Source organism: Salmo salar, chromosome ssa15 (genome assembly GCF_905237065.1).
Source record: "Salmo salar chromosome ssa15, Ssal_v3.1, whole genome shotgun sequence".
NCBI classification, from domain to species: domain Eukaryota; kingdom Metazoa; phylum Chordata; class Actinopteri; order Salmoniformes; family Salmonidae; genus Salmo; species Salmo salar.
Window position 1 is genome coordinate 84,957,315 of NC_059456.1, and position 15,784 is coordinate 84,973,098.

Consider the following 15,784-nt stretch of genomic DNA (forward strand, 5'->3'; position numbering starts at 1 on the left):
ACACGCAATCACACAGACACACAAAAACCATGTCACACAACAGAAATATAATACATTCTATTATATTGTATACGTTCCCTAAGCACTCCAAGGTTAACTAACTGAACAACAAAATATGAATCCTATTTGGAACTTGAGAGTACCACAATTTGACAGAATAGCACAATTGATTGCCCTGCTTGCAGAGAAATACTTCTTAACAATATGGTGTGACTCATAATTCAAGTTGCACTGAGAATAAATTAACTTCACCCCCTTATCTCGTAAAAAACTCATATTGCTTTAGGGGTGGCATCTGCACAATGGCCAGAGAGGAGATGATCACACTATACTGAGTTCTTCTAATCTAAATAATCTTAAGTGACCTGCCACTCAAACACTTTGATTGGGGAACACCAAATCAAGGTTGAATGTAGCACCTATTGTAGGTAAGAAGGTAAGACGTTACAGCATCAGCATGAGTAATATCCTCTAATTTACTATGTCCATACAGGTTTATACTCTTCAAATATGTTCAAAGTCAAATTTGTGTTATTAAATGGAAAATGTGTTGGTTGTTTTACCTCAGCAAAATATCATACATTTCTTGAAAATGAATATGCCAAAATATATTCTATGCCACAATACAAGAAAAGTAATTCCATAAAAGCCATTTTTGTTCTTTCTGCAGAACAGGAGGGATTTGTTATTGTGTCTGCTTGAGGTTTCCTTGCTGTTATTGTTCTGTCTCTCTGTGAGTTCTAACACCAAAGGGAAGGCACCCTCAGCGCCATTGGCAAAAATTGGGAGACATACGGTTTTCAGGGGAAAAGAGCCTGTGACGCGACTTCCGCTTTTGGATGTGGGCTTGCTGTTTACTGTCTCCGGTGAAACATATAGTGGATGAGCTATGGCATTTTTGCTAGCTTGCTCTCTGAAATTGTTTCTATCCGGAATATTAACAAGGTGAAACTCTCAACATGAATTCCTCCTCCCCAATTGCTGGATTGGTTGAACAGTGCAGAAGAGAACCTCCCCTGACAGTTTTTTTAATGTCTTGGCACCTGTGTGTGTTCCTTCAGTGAACTCTTAAGTCTGGCTGTTTGGCCATTCAAATAGATATCCCAGAGGACCTCAAAGGCGTACTTCACCAGAGTACAAGAGCTAGCTGAATAGAAAGACAGAATAGAAAGGTTCATTGCTTTTTAGTGTGAGGTGGTACCATAAAATCTGCTCATGATGTGTGGGAGTATACAGTAACAACATTTCGGGGAAGATATTGAATTATAGATTCTTCGAACTGGGAAAAACATCACTCCCCGCATTCTTAATGTCAGATGGGCGGTTTTATAACTCAGCAATGTTGGGAAATGGCAACTTTTTTTTTACACTGCAAAGCCCCTGGGAATCGAATAAAAACTGGGCCAGAATATGTCTCTTCATTTTTCATATTTTGGTTGACAGAAAATGTTAATAGGCATTGTTTTTAAACAGAAATGCTTTGCCACTTGTTTTGGGAGTGTATATGGGGAGCTGAATATATGCCAAATGCCCTTTGCAGAATCATCAAGGCAGAAAATAAATGGGAAACCAGAAGCATAAAAGATTTATGACGGTCATTAACTAGTTACCACAGCCACAAAGTCATAAACCCTGCAATTTCTACAATTTATCTTCTTAAAATGTAATATCATACTTAAGCATAATTTTAACCATAAACTTAACAACACTTATGCCTAACCCTAACCTTAAAAAAAATACCAAAAAGCTAATTTTAGTTTTCAGAAATGTTGACTTCGCGGCTGTGGTAACTAGTGGAAAACCTATTTGACCCCCATCACCTGTGAGCTCCCATACTGTAGGGAGGGACCACACCTCCATGCTTGGTTTCAGCTTTGCACTGCTGCAGTGGGTATTCAGGGTAATGTCACTGTTGTAATTTAGGTCTGGTCTGGTGGCTCTCAGGAGATGGAAATGAGATCGCAAACATTACAAACTCTCCAGCTGTGCTTTGGGAGGTTCAAGGCTGACACGGTGCATTTCAAATGCCTCTGTGCTCCCCCTCAGCTCCCAGGTAGAGAAATAGAGCCCAACCAATAGCGACATACGTTGGCAGGCGGATCTTAAGAAAGCTAGAATGATTCTTAGCATTTTCAATCAAAATGTTACCTGGGATAATAATACTGGACTGACAGGAAAGGGCTCTTTAATTGTGTTTTTTCAAAGAGCAACAAAATAACAGGTAAAGATTAAACAAAAACAACCTAAATCGGCTTTTAGAGTGTCTTAAATTATAGTGTCACAGTCACGCCACACCTACACATCCACATATCTCAGAGCAATGAAGACTCACTGAGAATTTAGCATGTTACAGCACTTTAAAATGGATGAGATGGGGAGAGCCACGGTGATGGGTAGGTGAGGTGACAGAGGTGCAGCCAGGTGGTATGATATGGGTGAAGGCTCGGGCCAGATTATACAATTCCCAGTGACAGCAGAGGCTTAGGGGGGAGCAAGCTCTGACAGGGGTATGGACCTATATTCCAAAACCACGCCACCACCTTCTTGACCATTTTGACCAAGACCTGCCACACAGACTGACAGACAGACAGACACACACACACTCTCACACACAAACGAACCCACGCAAATATACACACACATACACACACACCGTTCATATTGCTTGTGTGAAACTGCAGAGCTGCAGCACGCATGGCTTATCTGGCAGAAAGTCTCCTCTGCAGGGAAACAGCGGTTATAAATAAAAGAGAGAAGAGGAAACCTTGGAAGCTTTTCTTGCACACTCCTCACAGAAAGACGGGGACCTTACGTAAGACTCAAGGTCCCGTCACCATCTCAAGAACAACCTTCTAAAAAGGGGAGGATTAGCCTAGACAAAGGTCCCAACACATCAGAGAAACACCCACGGTATCATGCCCCCGTTCAGAGAATGGATCTGTGTGTTATCACCAGATGGTTAAATAAGAAAGCATTTTACAGTCAGTTGGCTGATTATTAACAGACTGAGTCAGAGAAAGGGGGCACTGCATAGAAGAAGCAGTGCATTCTGGGATGCAGTATAGTGGAAGGTGATTGGCTTTGAGGGCGAGAGAACAGATGGGATAGGAACACAGAGCATAACAGAGCAGAGTAGAGCAGAGCTGGACCAAACAGCTGAGTGTGCTTCCTCTGAATATTCATCCCCTCTTCCCTTCCCTCTCTCCCTCCCTGGCTCTGCTTCCTTCTCCAAGCAGTTTTGCGTCTCTCTGATTGAATATGTCTGATAGAAACAGAAACACAATGGGCCCTGGGCCTTCTTTGCTTTTGCAGGAAAATATGTCCTCCTTATAATCTGCTCAGAGCTCAGCACGCCTCCTCAAGAGATATTTCACACAAGAATAGGCTGGCTCCGTTCCAGTAGCATTACTGTCTCTACCGCTCACTATACCGCTCACACTTCCTTTAGCCCCTCCTCTTTCTCCTCCCCCTCTAGATTAATTATGCAGCTCAATGCAGCACTCAGAGTCCCGGGTGCAGCTCTGCTCACCCGATTCACCCCTTCACACCACTACTACAATACACTATATCCTCTCGTCTCCCCCTTTCTATCTCACTCTGTCACTCTCTCCCTTTATCTCACTCTCCCTCTCTCTTTCTTTTTTCTTTAATTCTTCCCTTGTGTCGTGACCAAGGCTGAAACATTCTTCGCTGGAAGAGTGCCAATACACACAACACACCCTTACTCACGCACACATGCACATGACAGTGCTTGCTTCAAGCGACAGTGTGCGGGTAGCCTGACATGCCATATAAGACTCATGCTAAGATTGATGCTATCTCTATCGCTCTCATTTGTCAAGCTATAAGAAAAATGTTGATACTGCCATATGGCATTCATTTATCATTTTAATCCTATGGCCTCTATTTCTGTATGTCGTTAAGGCGGGGCTAGTGTCAAACGAACGTTAGTTTGCAATTTTATCATTTAAAAACTGGCGCACTGGCATTTTCCAGGCCTAACGCAAGGTTCGGCAATTTACCTGTCTTATATCAACTCGCTTGCACTCAGATGAGGGGGGTGGTAATATTTGAGGGGTATCCTTAAAAACATGATCCAAGGTGCTAATTTCAGGCAGCACTGGTAGGGATATTTAAGAGCAACCAAAAGGTGGTTTTAGCGGTAAAGCAGTTGGTTATGGCATGAATTTTGACAGCGGAAACTCAGCCTATCCAGCTGTGACACACACTGCCCATATGTGCATGGAACAAGAGTAGCCTAATGTGCTTTTGGTGCATGTATACTTCGCATTTAGAAACATATAAAACTAATGTTTTTTTCCCCATTTCGTTTCATTTGATTAAAAACCAAGCATAGCCTCACCTCCTCTCAATTAAGACTTTTTTTTTGTCTGCCCACAGTAGTCAAGACTGTCGATAAAGGGTTTGACTCCTGAGACCCCTTGGAAATAAATCTTAATCACCAAAGCTTTATTAAAATATCAAGTTTGAGAGGAGTAAAACAGTGTACTGACATTTCCTTTTTATCTATGCCTTGTAGGTGGCTCACATTATTTTAGCCATGCGGGTCCCATTTTGGACGTGCATAAAACCACCTCCGTGATGTCAGCTAGGTGTCCATGCCCATCATGAAACGAGAGATTAGAATATTGGTGAATACCGGTGAAGCTCATATTTAGAAGTTATCTATAACCTGTAAAAATTGCTTGTTTTCCATTTCATATGTTCAAAACCCAAGCCCTCCCTCAGGCCTACTATAACGAAGGCTGGTTCAACAGCAATGTGTGTCTTTTTTACCCTGGTGTTTTTATGATATTACATTTTACATTGTTTTTCATTTAATTTTATTACCCCCAAACATATTCAAATGATTCACCTTTATGGTTTCATGGTGAGAACGTCCGTGGCACGCTTGCAATTCAACTTCTAGAGATGTGTCATGTGTGAATGCGATCTGATCTGTAAAATGGTTCCGATTATGTTCATAAAACATAAACCTATTTCGGAGCAGTATAATGGTGAGTGGACATTCTCCCTTTCTATTTATATTGGATCTTTGTCCAGCTACTGTGAAAAGTTTGGATGTGTGTAAAACCCTCCATAGTCTGCGTTGTTTTAATATTATAGTGTAAGTGTGACATAGCATATTTAAAACAAGTTGTTGTTTTGTTTTGTTTAGAATTTTATTAGAATTATTAGTTCTCTTTTTCGGCCTTATCAATAATTTATTTAATCTTGCTTATTGACAATGTTTGGTATGTCCATGCTCAGACATAATGTAATTTACATTAGGCCTATCCCCTATATCAGTGGGAATACTATTGAAGACATGCAATTACTTAGAACAATGTGGACTGCAAATGGGTTCAAGTTAACGTATTTAGCAAAGATAGTCTACATTTTGTTATTTAGTTTCTATGAGCCATTTAACAATCTAACTATAATGGACTGACATTGGCATTGGAGTTGATTCCAAGTAAATACATAAAAAAACATAAATACACAACTTGAAGCATCCACATATTTCATCATGGAGCACATTCTGATTGGCCAGTGGGGGGGGGCTAAGCCTCTACACGCCCACAAACTTGTTGATTCATCAAAACCCAATAATTGTGATGGTGAAAATAGCTAAAATATGACACACCCCTGAACCTATAGCGATACCGCCTGCGCTTAGATTAACCATTGTGGTAGGTTTGTTAAAATAGAGCCCTCATTTGAATTTATGAGAGACCAGGATGCTCTAAAACACACAAAGCTTAGCAAAGCAGCAATTACACACCTGAATAGCCTAAACATAATTGGACCAAGAGAACCCTGTGTATTCTAATGCTTTGATCTCCAATTTATTTGAGGACTGACTGGGGAGAGTCCACTCTATTAAAAGAAAGCCCTTTGATATACAGCGGGTAAAAACGTGTTTTACAAACTACACTACTTTCCCCTCAAGACTTCACCAAGTTAAATAATTCATTTCCAGCATCGGATAGGCTTTTCCAGACATACATTTCCGACCTAGGATGTGTTCAGACCTGCCTGTTTGCTCTTTGCATTGTAAATCTGAGGTAACAGATTCAACAGAAATGAGAAGCTTAGTGTGGTGTGCTGTAGGGAAACAAACTTCACAGTCCAAACACTCACCCAGCTAGGCATAGCAGACTCAAGCCCTCCTCAAATAGAGGAACGCTGACTGAACATCAAACCCCTCATTGGAACTGATAACTCTAAACAACACCAAATACACAGTCAGTGATACGATAAAAGTGTTACACCATCATGATAGTAACTAAGATAAAATACAGCAGATAAGCCTGTCATGCAGAAATAACTTGGATCTTTCATTTCCTAGAATAGCAACCTTGTGTATCGCAACTGTGTGAAGCGGTTGCCTGGACAAGGTATCCCATAACTAGCCTACATCTGTTTTAATTCAACATGTATTAATGTGTAGAGTGGAAAGTTGACCACTGGGCTCAGTGTATACTGAACTAAAAAGCCAAAAGAACAGCGCATGTCAACAAAGCGACAGACAGATAGTAGACAAACAAGTCCTTTCTAGCCATGTGTTTATCCCTCTATTGTAGTCATTTCAACATGTCCCGTAAGGGAGCTGGCTTTATTTGAAAGACATTAGGCTAGCCTATCCAGGGACAAAAGCATGTGATATGTGCAAATGTTCCTAAAAGGAAAAACATAGAGGGGGATCTGAAAGATGATGTACCGTACCATACAGCAGTACTGGGGTTATCAGCTACATTTGGCTTGCTATGATATGGTTAAAGTATGTAGAGCAAAAAAATTACTAAATCTTATGACTGAATACAACAGGTAACATTGGGTAGAACTGAATGTGTAGTCATGATTGGCTCATATAATCCAGAAAAGCCTTCACATGAGATGTATTGTCTTGTTGTCCATTCAACTCTGAACATTCAATAACACACTTCAAGCACCCAAAAAACAGCACAATAGAAAACATCTATCAGCTCAAGTGGAATGGAGGAACATTGGGTTGCTGATTTTTTTGGTTGATGTACTGTTCGTCAGCATGCAGTCAGGTAGGCAACCCTCTATGTGGCTCTGCTATAGGGGTCTTTTCAGTGCATGGAACCGGATGGCAAGAACACAGCAGCGGCTAGGCACTGCAATGTGCTGCAGTGCTCTGAGCTTTGTACAGCTCTCTCTCTCTCTCTCTCTACTCTCTCTCCTCTCTCTCTCCCACTCTATCTCCCTGTCATACTTACATCATCTGTCTCCCTTATTCTGTTGAATTTTTTCTTATGTCCCCATCCTCTCCCCTTTTGTTCTCTTCTTCCTAATAATCCCCTCTATTTTTGCCTTTCCTCCACCACCCACTTTCTATCCTATTCTCGTGCTCAGTCTTTGACTGTCTTTCGTCCTCCTCCCCCTCCTTTTCTTACACACACATACATACAATATCCTACACACACATTTCCCTGTGGTGTGTGAGGAGGTACCCTGGTCCTGGTTGCTAGCACGGTACAACTGCAGTGTTCTCCGCTGTTCTCTTCTGTTCTCTGCTGTTCTCTCTTGTTCTCTCCTGTTCTCTCTTGTTCTCTACTGTTCTCTACTGTTCTCTCCTGTTCTCTACTGTTCTCTCCTGTTCTCTACTGTTCTCTACTGTTCTCCACTGTTCTCTACTGTTCTCTACTGTTCTCTCCTGTTCTCTCTTGTTCTCTACTGTTCTCTACTGTTCTCTCCTGTTCTCTACTGTTCTCTCCTGTTCTCTACTGTTCTCTACTGTTCTCTCCTGTTCTCTACTGTTCTCTACTGTTCTCTCCTGTTCTCTCTTGTTCTCCACTGTTCTCTCCTGTTCTCTCCTGTTCTCTACTGTTCTCTCCTATTCTCTCCTGTTCTCTCCTATTCTCTCCTGTTCTCTACTGTTCTCTACTGTTCTCTCCTCGCCAGTGTATTTATCAGGCTGACACTTCATCCAGGGGAGAATGTTCACCTTAATCATTGGTTATGTCCTCTATTTTCCTCTATTGTCTCCTGTACTCTTTCTGAAAGACTGGCAGCAGTACAGAATGGGTGGAGAACATCACTGTCCTGAACATTCCTTGTGTCCTTCTACATTCACTTTTATCCATTAAGAGCCTGATATTTTCTCAGTATATGGCTCCGGATCCATTCAGTCACTCAGACTCCTCTCTCTAATGTAGTCTTATCATTGTGATCCATATCTAATAGAGTTTTGAGTTTGTTTGACAAATGGCTCACAGTGCATCTCTATGGCTGACATGCAGAGCTAAGCACTCTGCTAACTGTGGTGTCAGGGTGACAGCAGTGTTGGCTCCGCTATATTGCCTACGCCATCAGTACCAGGGGCGCACTAAATGCCCCGTATCACACAATCTGGGACAGGGGGTGTCACACTGAGAGGATGAGCGAGGACAAGACTCCAGTCAAAATCTGCCCCTTCCTAAGGTGCTTGACACCAAATCTACCCCTTCCTGAGGTGCTTTATACCAGATCTACCCCTTCCTGAGGTGCTTTATACCAGATCTACCCCTTCCTGAGGTGCTTTATACCAGATCTACCCCTTCATGAGGTCCTTTATACCAAATCTACCCCTTTCTAAGGTGCTTTATACCAGATCTACCCCTTCCTGAGGTGCTTTATACCAGATCTACCCCTTCATGAGGTCCTTTATACCAGATCTACCCCTTCATGAGGTCCTTTATACCAGATCTACCCCTTTCTAAGGTGCTTGACACCAAATCTACCCCTTCCTGAGGTGCTTTATACCAGATCTACCCCTTCCTGAGGTGCTTTATACCAGATCTACCCCTTCATGAGGTCCTTTATACCAAATCTACCCCTTTCTAAGGTGCTTTATACCAGATCTACCCCTTCCTGAGGTGCTTTATACCAGATCTACCCCTTCCTGAGGTGCTTTATACCAGATCTACCCCTTCCTGAGGTGCTTTACACCAGATCTACCCCTTCCTGAGGTGCTTTATACCAGATCTACCCCTTCCTGAGGTGCTTTATACCAGATCTACCCCTTCCTGAGGTGCTTTATACCAGATCTACCCCTTCCTGAGGTGCTTTATACCAAATCTACCCCTTCCTGAGGTGCTTTATACCAGATCTACCCCTTCCTGAGGTGCTTTATACCAGATCTACCCCTTCCTGAGGTGCTTTATACCAGATCTACCCCTTCCTGAGGTGCTTTATACCAGATCTACCCCTTCCTGGGGTGCTTTATACCAGATCTACCCCTTCATGAGGTCCTTTATACCAAATCTACCCCTTTCTAAGGTGCTTTATACCAGATCTACCCCTTTCTAAGGTGCTTTATACCAGATCTACCCCTTCCTGAGGTGCTTTACAGTCCCTGAGGATTATTTACTTGAGGAGGTGCTCCTAATGGACACTAAAGCATTGCATTTGGGACAAATTATTCGCTAAAGACTAAACCTCAACTAAATCTTGTAAATCAATTAAAATCAAAGCACGCACCCCTGAGGGGCCCCCGTGTTGAGGATCAGCATGGCAGATGTGTTGTTGCCTACCCTTACCACCTGGGGGCGGCCCATCAGGAAGTCCAGGATCCAGTTGCAGAGGGAGGTGTTTAGTCCCAGGGTCCTTAGCTTAGTGATGAGCTTTGAGGGCACTATGGTGTTGAACGCTGAGCTGTAGTCATTGAACAGCATTCTCACGTAGGTGGGAAAGGGCGGTGTTGAGTGCAATAAAGATTGCGTCATCTGTGGATCTGTTGGGGCGGTATGCAAATTGGAGTGGGTCTAGGGTTTCTGGAATTATGGTGTTGATGTGAGCCATGACCAGCCTTTCAAAGTACTTCATGGCTACAGACGTGAGTGCTAGGGGTCGGCAGTCATTTAGGCAGGTTACCTTGGTGTTCTTGAGGACAAGGACTATGGTGGTCTGCTTGAAACATGTAGGTATTACAGACTCGGCCAGGGACAGGTTGAAAATGTCAGTGAAGACACTGGCCAGTTGGTCAGCGCATGCTCAGAAGACACGTCCTGGTAATCTGTCTGGCCCTGAGGCCTTGTGAATGTTGACCTGTTTAAAGGTCTTACATTGGCTATGGCGAGCATGATCACACAGTCGTCCGGAACAGCTGGTGGTCTCATGCATGCCTCAGTGTTGCTTGCCTTGAAGCGCGCATATACAGTTGAAGTCAGAAGTTTACATACACCTTAACCAAATACATTTAAACTCAGTTTTTCACAATTCCTGACATTTAATTATATTACAATTCCCTGTCTTAGGTCAGTTAGGATCCCCAATTTATTTTAAGAATGTGAAATGTCAGAATAATAGTAGACAGAATGAATTATTTCAGCTTTTATTTCATTCATCACATTCCCAGTGGGTCAGAAGTTTACATACACCAAATTAGTATTTGGTAGCATTGCCTTTAAATTGTTTAACTTGGGTCAAACGTTTCAGGTAGCCTTCCACAAGCTTCCCACAATAAGTTGGGTGAATTTTGGCCCATTCCTCCTGACAGAGCTGGTGAAACTGAGTCAGGTTTGTAGGCCTCCTTGCTCGCACACACTTTTTCAGTTCTGCTCACAAATGTTCTATAGGATTGAGGTCAGGGCTTTGTGATGGCCACTACAGTACCTTGACTTTGTTGTCCTTAAGCCATTTTGCCACAACTTTGGAAGTATGCTTGGGGTCAATGTCCATTTGGAAGACACATTTGCGACCAAGCTTTAACTTCCTGAATGATGTCTTGAGATGTTGCTTCAATATATCCACATCATTTTCCAGCTCAGACACCCATACATACCCGACAAGACAAGCCACCAGGCCTCTCTTCACAGTCCCTATGTCCAGAACAGAGGCTAGGAAACACACAGTACTATATAGAGCCATGATGACTATATGGAACTCTCTTCCACCTCAGGTAACTCAAGCTAGCAGTAAAATCTTATTTTAAAAAAATGATAAAACAACACCTCACGGGAACATCACGGACTATGAAGAGACACACACACATTGTAATATTGTGCATTTTGTATTTATATTACATTTGTATTATGCACAATGTATTGTATGATGTATTGTTTTATTATGATGTATTACTTTATTCCTGCTTAGACCCCAGGAAGAATAGCATAATGCCTCAATGACAAACTACAAAATTCAATAAGGTTTGTTTTCATTACCCTTAAATTACCAAATTCTCATTGGGTATTTAAGTAGAAACTACCCGTGAATATTGAATCTACTGATATTCCGACATGCATGATTTGGTTATCCATTACCTGTCTCTTCCATAAGGGTGATTGGATAGTTGGTGCCATACTATTTCACTCTGCAATCAGTTTCTCTCTAGCTGCTGTTGTGATTGGTCCTCTGACTGAAGACTGAATACCTCCTTGATTCCACCAGCTGTTTTACCCTGATTACAATATATTCTTAAGATTTTGGCCAACAGCGAGATATCCGATGTTTCAAATCCAACTATGCTAATTTCCGATAAGTACTTTTAGGCTCCTTCAAATTTCAGTGGTTCTCAACTTCTCACAGTTTCAGTCTTAGAGGACAGCAGCTTATACTGGGGCACAGTGAGGGGTATCATTGCAGTGTTGCCATTAGGCGCCTGTTCTATTTGAGTGTCTTCCTCAGCATGGTGTCTCTACCCTGCTGGGAGTATCTCCACCTCATCCCCAGGATAATGTGAAGAGGAACAGTCTTCCATAATGCCATGGGTGGCAACGTCATTAAAGTGTTGTTGGCATAATAATTCACCTCATCTGCAAAATATACATCATTACTCATACATTATTCATTTTCCAGAATGCTAAATCTAAGTTTATTATGAATAATTTGGTCATTTTTGTTAAATTAATGATAGACTCACTGTAAGTGTAGCCTACACAGTAGCAGGCCTACCTCACAAACTACATGGTTATGATGTTTTCCATTTGAAGATTATTGCTCTGACTGTGTTTTCATGTGTGATTCATTGTGGCCACTGGCAAGCACAGGAAGGGATGTGATGATTGTTGAAGTTGCTCACAGAATTGGGTAGGTACTACTTGTCAGGTGCAATCGTCTCTCACTATGGTACTGGGCTGGCAGAGGTAGTGCAAAACAAAATGCTGAGGACGGGACACACTAAAATAGTTCTGCTGTCTCTCAGAGCAAAAGTAATTCGCTGTAAGAGCCACCATGCTCTAGAAAGGCAAAGATACTTGGATAATAAACTGTGTTTTCTCCCTGCCTGGTCCACAACTGCCATATTAGAGTGGATAAGCTCACAAAGCTCCTATGGCGTCTATGGGAGATTGGGTCTGACTACTATAGAGCCAGGATTTAGGGGTTAGCAGCTCTGGTCAGGAGAGAATGGGTCCCTTACCCTCCCTAGCTTTCCTCCCTTCCTGCCTACTGTCCTTACCATTGGTACCTTCCACTTATGAGGACTTGGGCTTGTTTTAAGTGCTGGAGCCCGTCTTCATCTATGGTTATAACCCCCCCCAATTCCTTTTAGCAGTATAAGAAGAGTGCTTTTCCACATAAGATTTTTGCAGCTGCTTTTCAATGACAGAATGAGGACATGGTCTGTGAATCATTTTAAAACACAGATTCTTCACACTGCTCTCCCAAACTAACACAGAACCTGGTTTCCAGATAAATAGCCAACAACTGTGGATAGCAGAGCTGCCCCTTCAAAATAAACAGCAAATCATTCAAATATAATCTTCACTCATTCTACAGTACTATCTATAATGATATCAGACACATCTCAAATCTTTTAGAAAGGCTAACAGATGAAAGTAACAGCGCCCACTGCTGGCAGGTGTAAATTATTCAAACCAAAACATTTGAAGGTCATAAAAACATCAAATTACCCTACAATGACCAAAAGAAAAAAGTGTAAATACACTTCATGAAAGATGTTAGTATGATGAAAATCTATTTTATATTCAGAAAACACTTCATCCATCTGTTACAGAATGTTTCCAGTAGCCCTTCATAAAATCTTTAAAATGCCCTTGGCCTTCACTTTCCTCTGCGGATCCTACTGTTTGACCACTGAGGGGTGAGAGCGAAGCCCTCCTCTTTCCCTGGAAGGAGACTCCTACAGCCCAGCTTACCCTCCCTGTTAGATAGTTCCCTGTGGCTGCAGGCACAGACTAAGGAAAGTCCCTGAACAGCAGTGAACCCGATTAAGACTAATCAAGCTCTACACACCATTCCTAATACATGTGTTATCTAAGCAACCCAAATGCATGCATCACATCACAGAGTATTCACATACGGCTGCACACAAAATGAGAGTCCACACATATGAGTGCACACACCATCCCATTTCGGGACTATCATTTTGCATTACATATATTTCACAGTGAAATGATGCCCCTGTCCTGTCCCCCACCTGACCTCAAATTTGAACCATCAAACTGTTATAAAATGTTTTTAGTACATTCTGTCAAAAGCCTAAGATGTCCCATGAAACTTCGAGTTTGCTCTGAATTCACCAAAACTACATGGTTATATTCAGTCCCCCTACCACACACCAGCAAGATGCTGAGGTCTGGGGAAGCTCCGCTATGCACTGAAATGGGATACTGCAGCGCTTGACAGCCGTGTGCACAGAGAGTAACTTGCCTGGAAGCATTAGAGTCCCGCTCTAGCCTTCCCCCACCCTCTCTCTCCTTCCCTGTCAAGTCTCAATTATGTTAAAATTAAAAAAGAAAAAAATCTAAAAATTAATTACCATTGATTTAGTTCCCATATCACTTCATGTCATAACCCAGTGTGAGAAACATACGCTCAATTATATAAATTAGATATTGAAGAAAAAAATAGATAACTTCAAAAGCATCCCACCAGCCCAACAGTAGATGTGAAAAGCAGCATACCTTGGGTGCTAGGTCGCTTCCTCCTCAGGAAAACCTTCTCTAGCGGCTTCAGGGCACTTTGACATACACAGAACAAAAAAGACAATGAAGAAAAGAGAATGAATATTCCTTCAATAATTACTTTCTCTTATTTCCAGTGTTAGAGTGAATAAGCCTGGACTACTACAGTATAGTCCTAGAACACACCTTTCCTCAGTCCTTCTGTGGACTCTTGCCTCACATCTATACACAATCACCCTAAGACTGGAGTACTACAGTAAATTGATAAAAATCAGCTCTTGGGAGGGATAAAAACTACACGCTCACTGCAATTTTTTTCTTGTCCACTCGTTCTTCTGTTTTTTTTACTGCTGTATCTGCCTGCGCCGCCACCTCATTGGCTAAGATGCTCTTCAATAACATAAGCTCTCTGTTTTAATTGGGAGGGGGCAGTTTCATGGTGCATCAGGACCCCTCCCGCCTAGCTCTTCTCTTTTTTTTCCTCTGAAGCTCCCGTGGAGAAGAGTGCTGAGCTCTGCAAATTCATACGCAGAGCGTAAAAAAGAAGGGGAAGGGAGGATGGAAGGAGGGAGGACATGAGAAAAAAACTGAGATTGAGTGTTAGGAGGGAGGGAGAGCTAAGGAAGCAATCAATGCCATAGGACAAACACAGGCACACTGAGATAGGATGCAGCATTTTGCCAGGGTTAGGCGGATTTTTGAGACATAAGCAAGGACCACCTCTGCATGTCTCCTGTCTGTGATGAACCTCTGCAGTACAGTGGGGTGTCAGAGGAGTCTGAGGCCAGATAAAAGGGATATTTTCCGGGGCTAGCGGAGCGACTAGGTGGCTCTGCTGCAGTGTGCAGTCTAATTGCTGGGCAAAGGGGGATGGGAGGAGGAGGGGGTCGGATGCAGTGATGCCGAAGCACAGTCTTCCAGCCAGGAATACAGAGGGAGGCAGCCGCAGTATACACAGCGGCTAATGCATTTTCCTCATGAATTATTGGTGCACCAAAGAAGAAAGTATAGGGAGTGGGTACCAGGGGGCAAAGACTGAGACTGTACACTGTCTAGCTAACTACTGTAAGCTTGTGTTATCACAACCAAATGTATATTTATAATTGTTAACTTAATATGCTCTTTGTTTCAAGTAATGTTACTACAGGCAATCCATCGAAAGGATAGCTGGTTTGGTGTAGATTCGAATCAAGTTTCATGATGTACAGGAGGGCTTTCCCATATTACACATAAAATAGATCTGTGGGTTTGAAATTGTGGTGGAAGATTCCCCACCCCCACTCTCCATTACATCTGGTGTCTACATTGTCTTTCAGCTGCGTTTAGAGTGCAATATACTCAAGATCAATATTACATCATACAATACCATGGCCATATCTGCACCCTGCAGTCATAGAATTAGAATCACATTCAAGGTAGCTTTCAGTCAACAGCATTTGTATTTATTTACCTTTATTTAACTAGGCAAGTCAGTTAAGAACAAATTCTTATTTTCAATGACGGCCACCATGAAACATTTGGTTATAAATATAGAGTGGGTTAACTGCCTCGTTCAGGGGATTTGATCTTGCAACCTTTCGATTACTAGTCCAATGCTCTAACCACTAGGCTACCTTCCGCCCCAAGCATCAAGCTTGTGACTCATGAACAATGCCTGAATCACAGCACAGTGAATTAAGCATAGTCAGTAAATGAAGAGATAGGTAGGAGTGACTAGATGTATTTGTGAACATCATATGTCCCCCTGTATTGTATGACGGGTGATATAGCTACATTTAGTCATAAGGTGAATATGATCCAATGATGACATAACACCATTTACACTAAGCAGTCAATTTCTGTATATTACACAAGAACCACAGTGAAAGGTGTAAAACAGATTATTTTATCTTGTGAAATTAAAATCACAA

At 42.1% G+C, this 15,784-nt stretch overlaps 1 protein-coding gene across 7 annotated transcripts in view; it reads right to left on the bottom strand.

Moving 5' to 3' along the window:
* LOC106572421 (synaptotagmin-2) overlaps nt 1-14,210 on the bottom strand; it is an 89,577-nt gene extending 75,367 nt beyond the window's left edge. For 3 of the 7 annotated variants that reach the window (XM_014146586.2, XM_045696177.1, XM_014146585.2), the window contains exons 1-2: nt 14,061-14,204; nt 13,875-13,930 (exon numbers count right to left, since the gene is read on the bottom strand). The gene's annotated coding sequence lies outside the window, so the exon portion shown is untranslated. Of the gene's footprint in view, nt 1-13,874; nt 13,931-14,060 lie in introns of all 7 variants that reach the window. The other 4 variants (XM_014146589.2, XM_014146584.2, XM_014146591.2 and 1 more) reach the window with 2 other exon arrangements.
* Nucleotides 14,211-15,784: the final 1,574 nt, after the last annotated feature.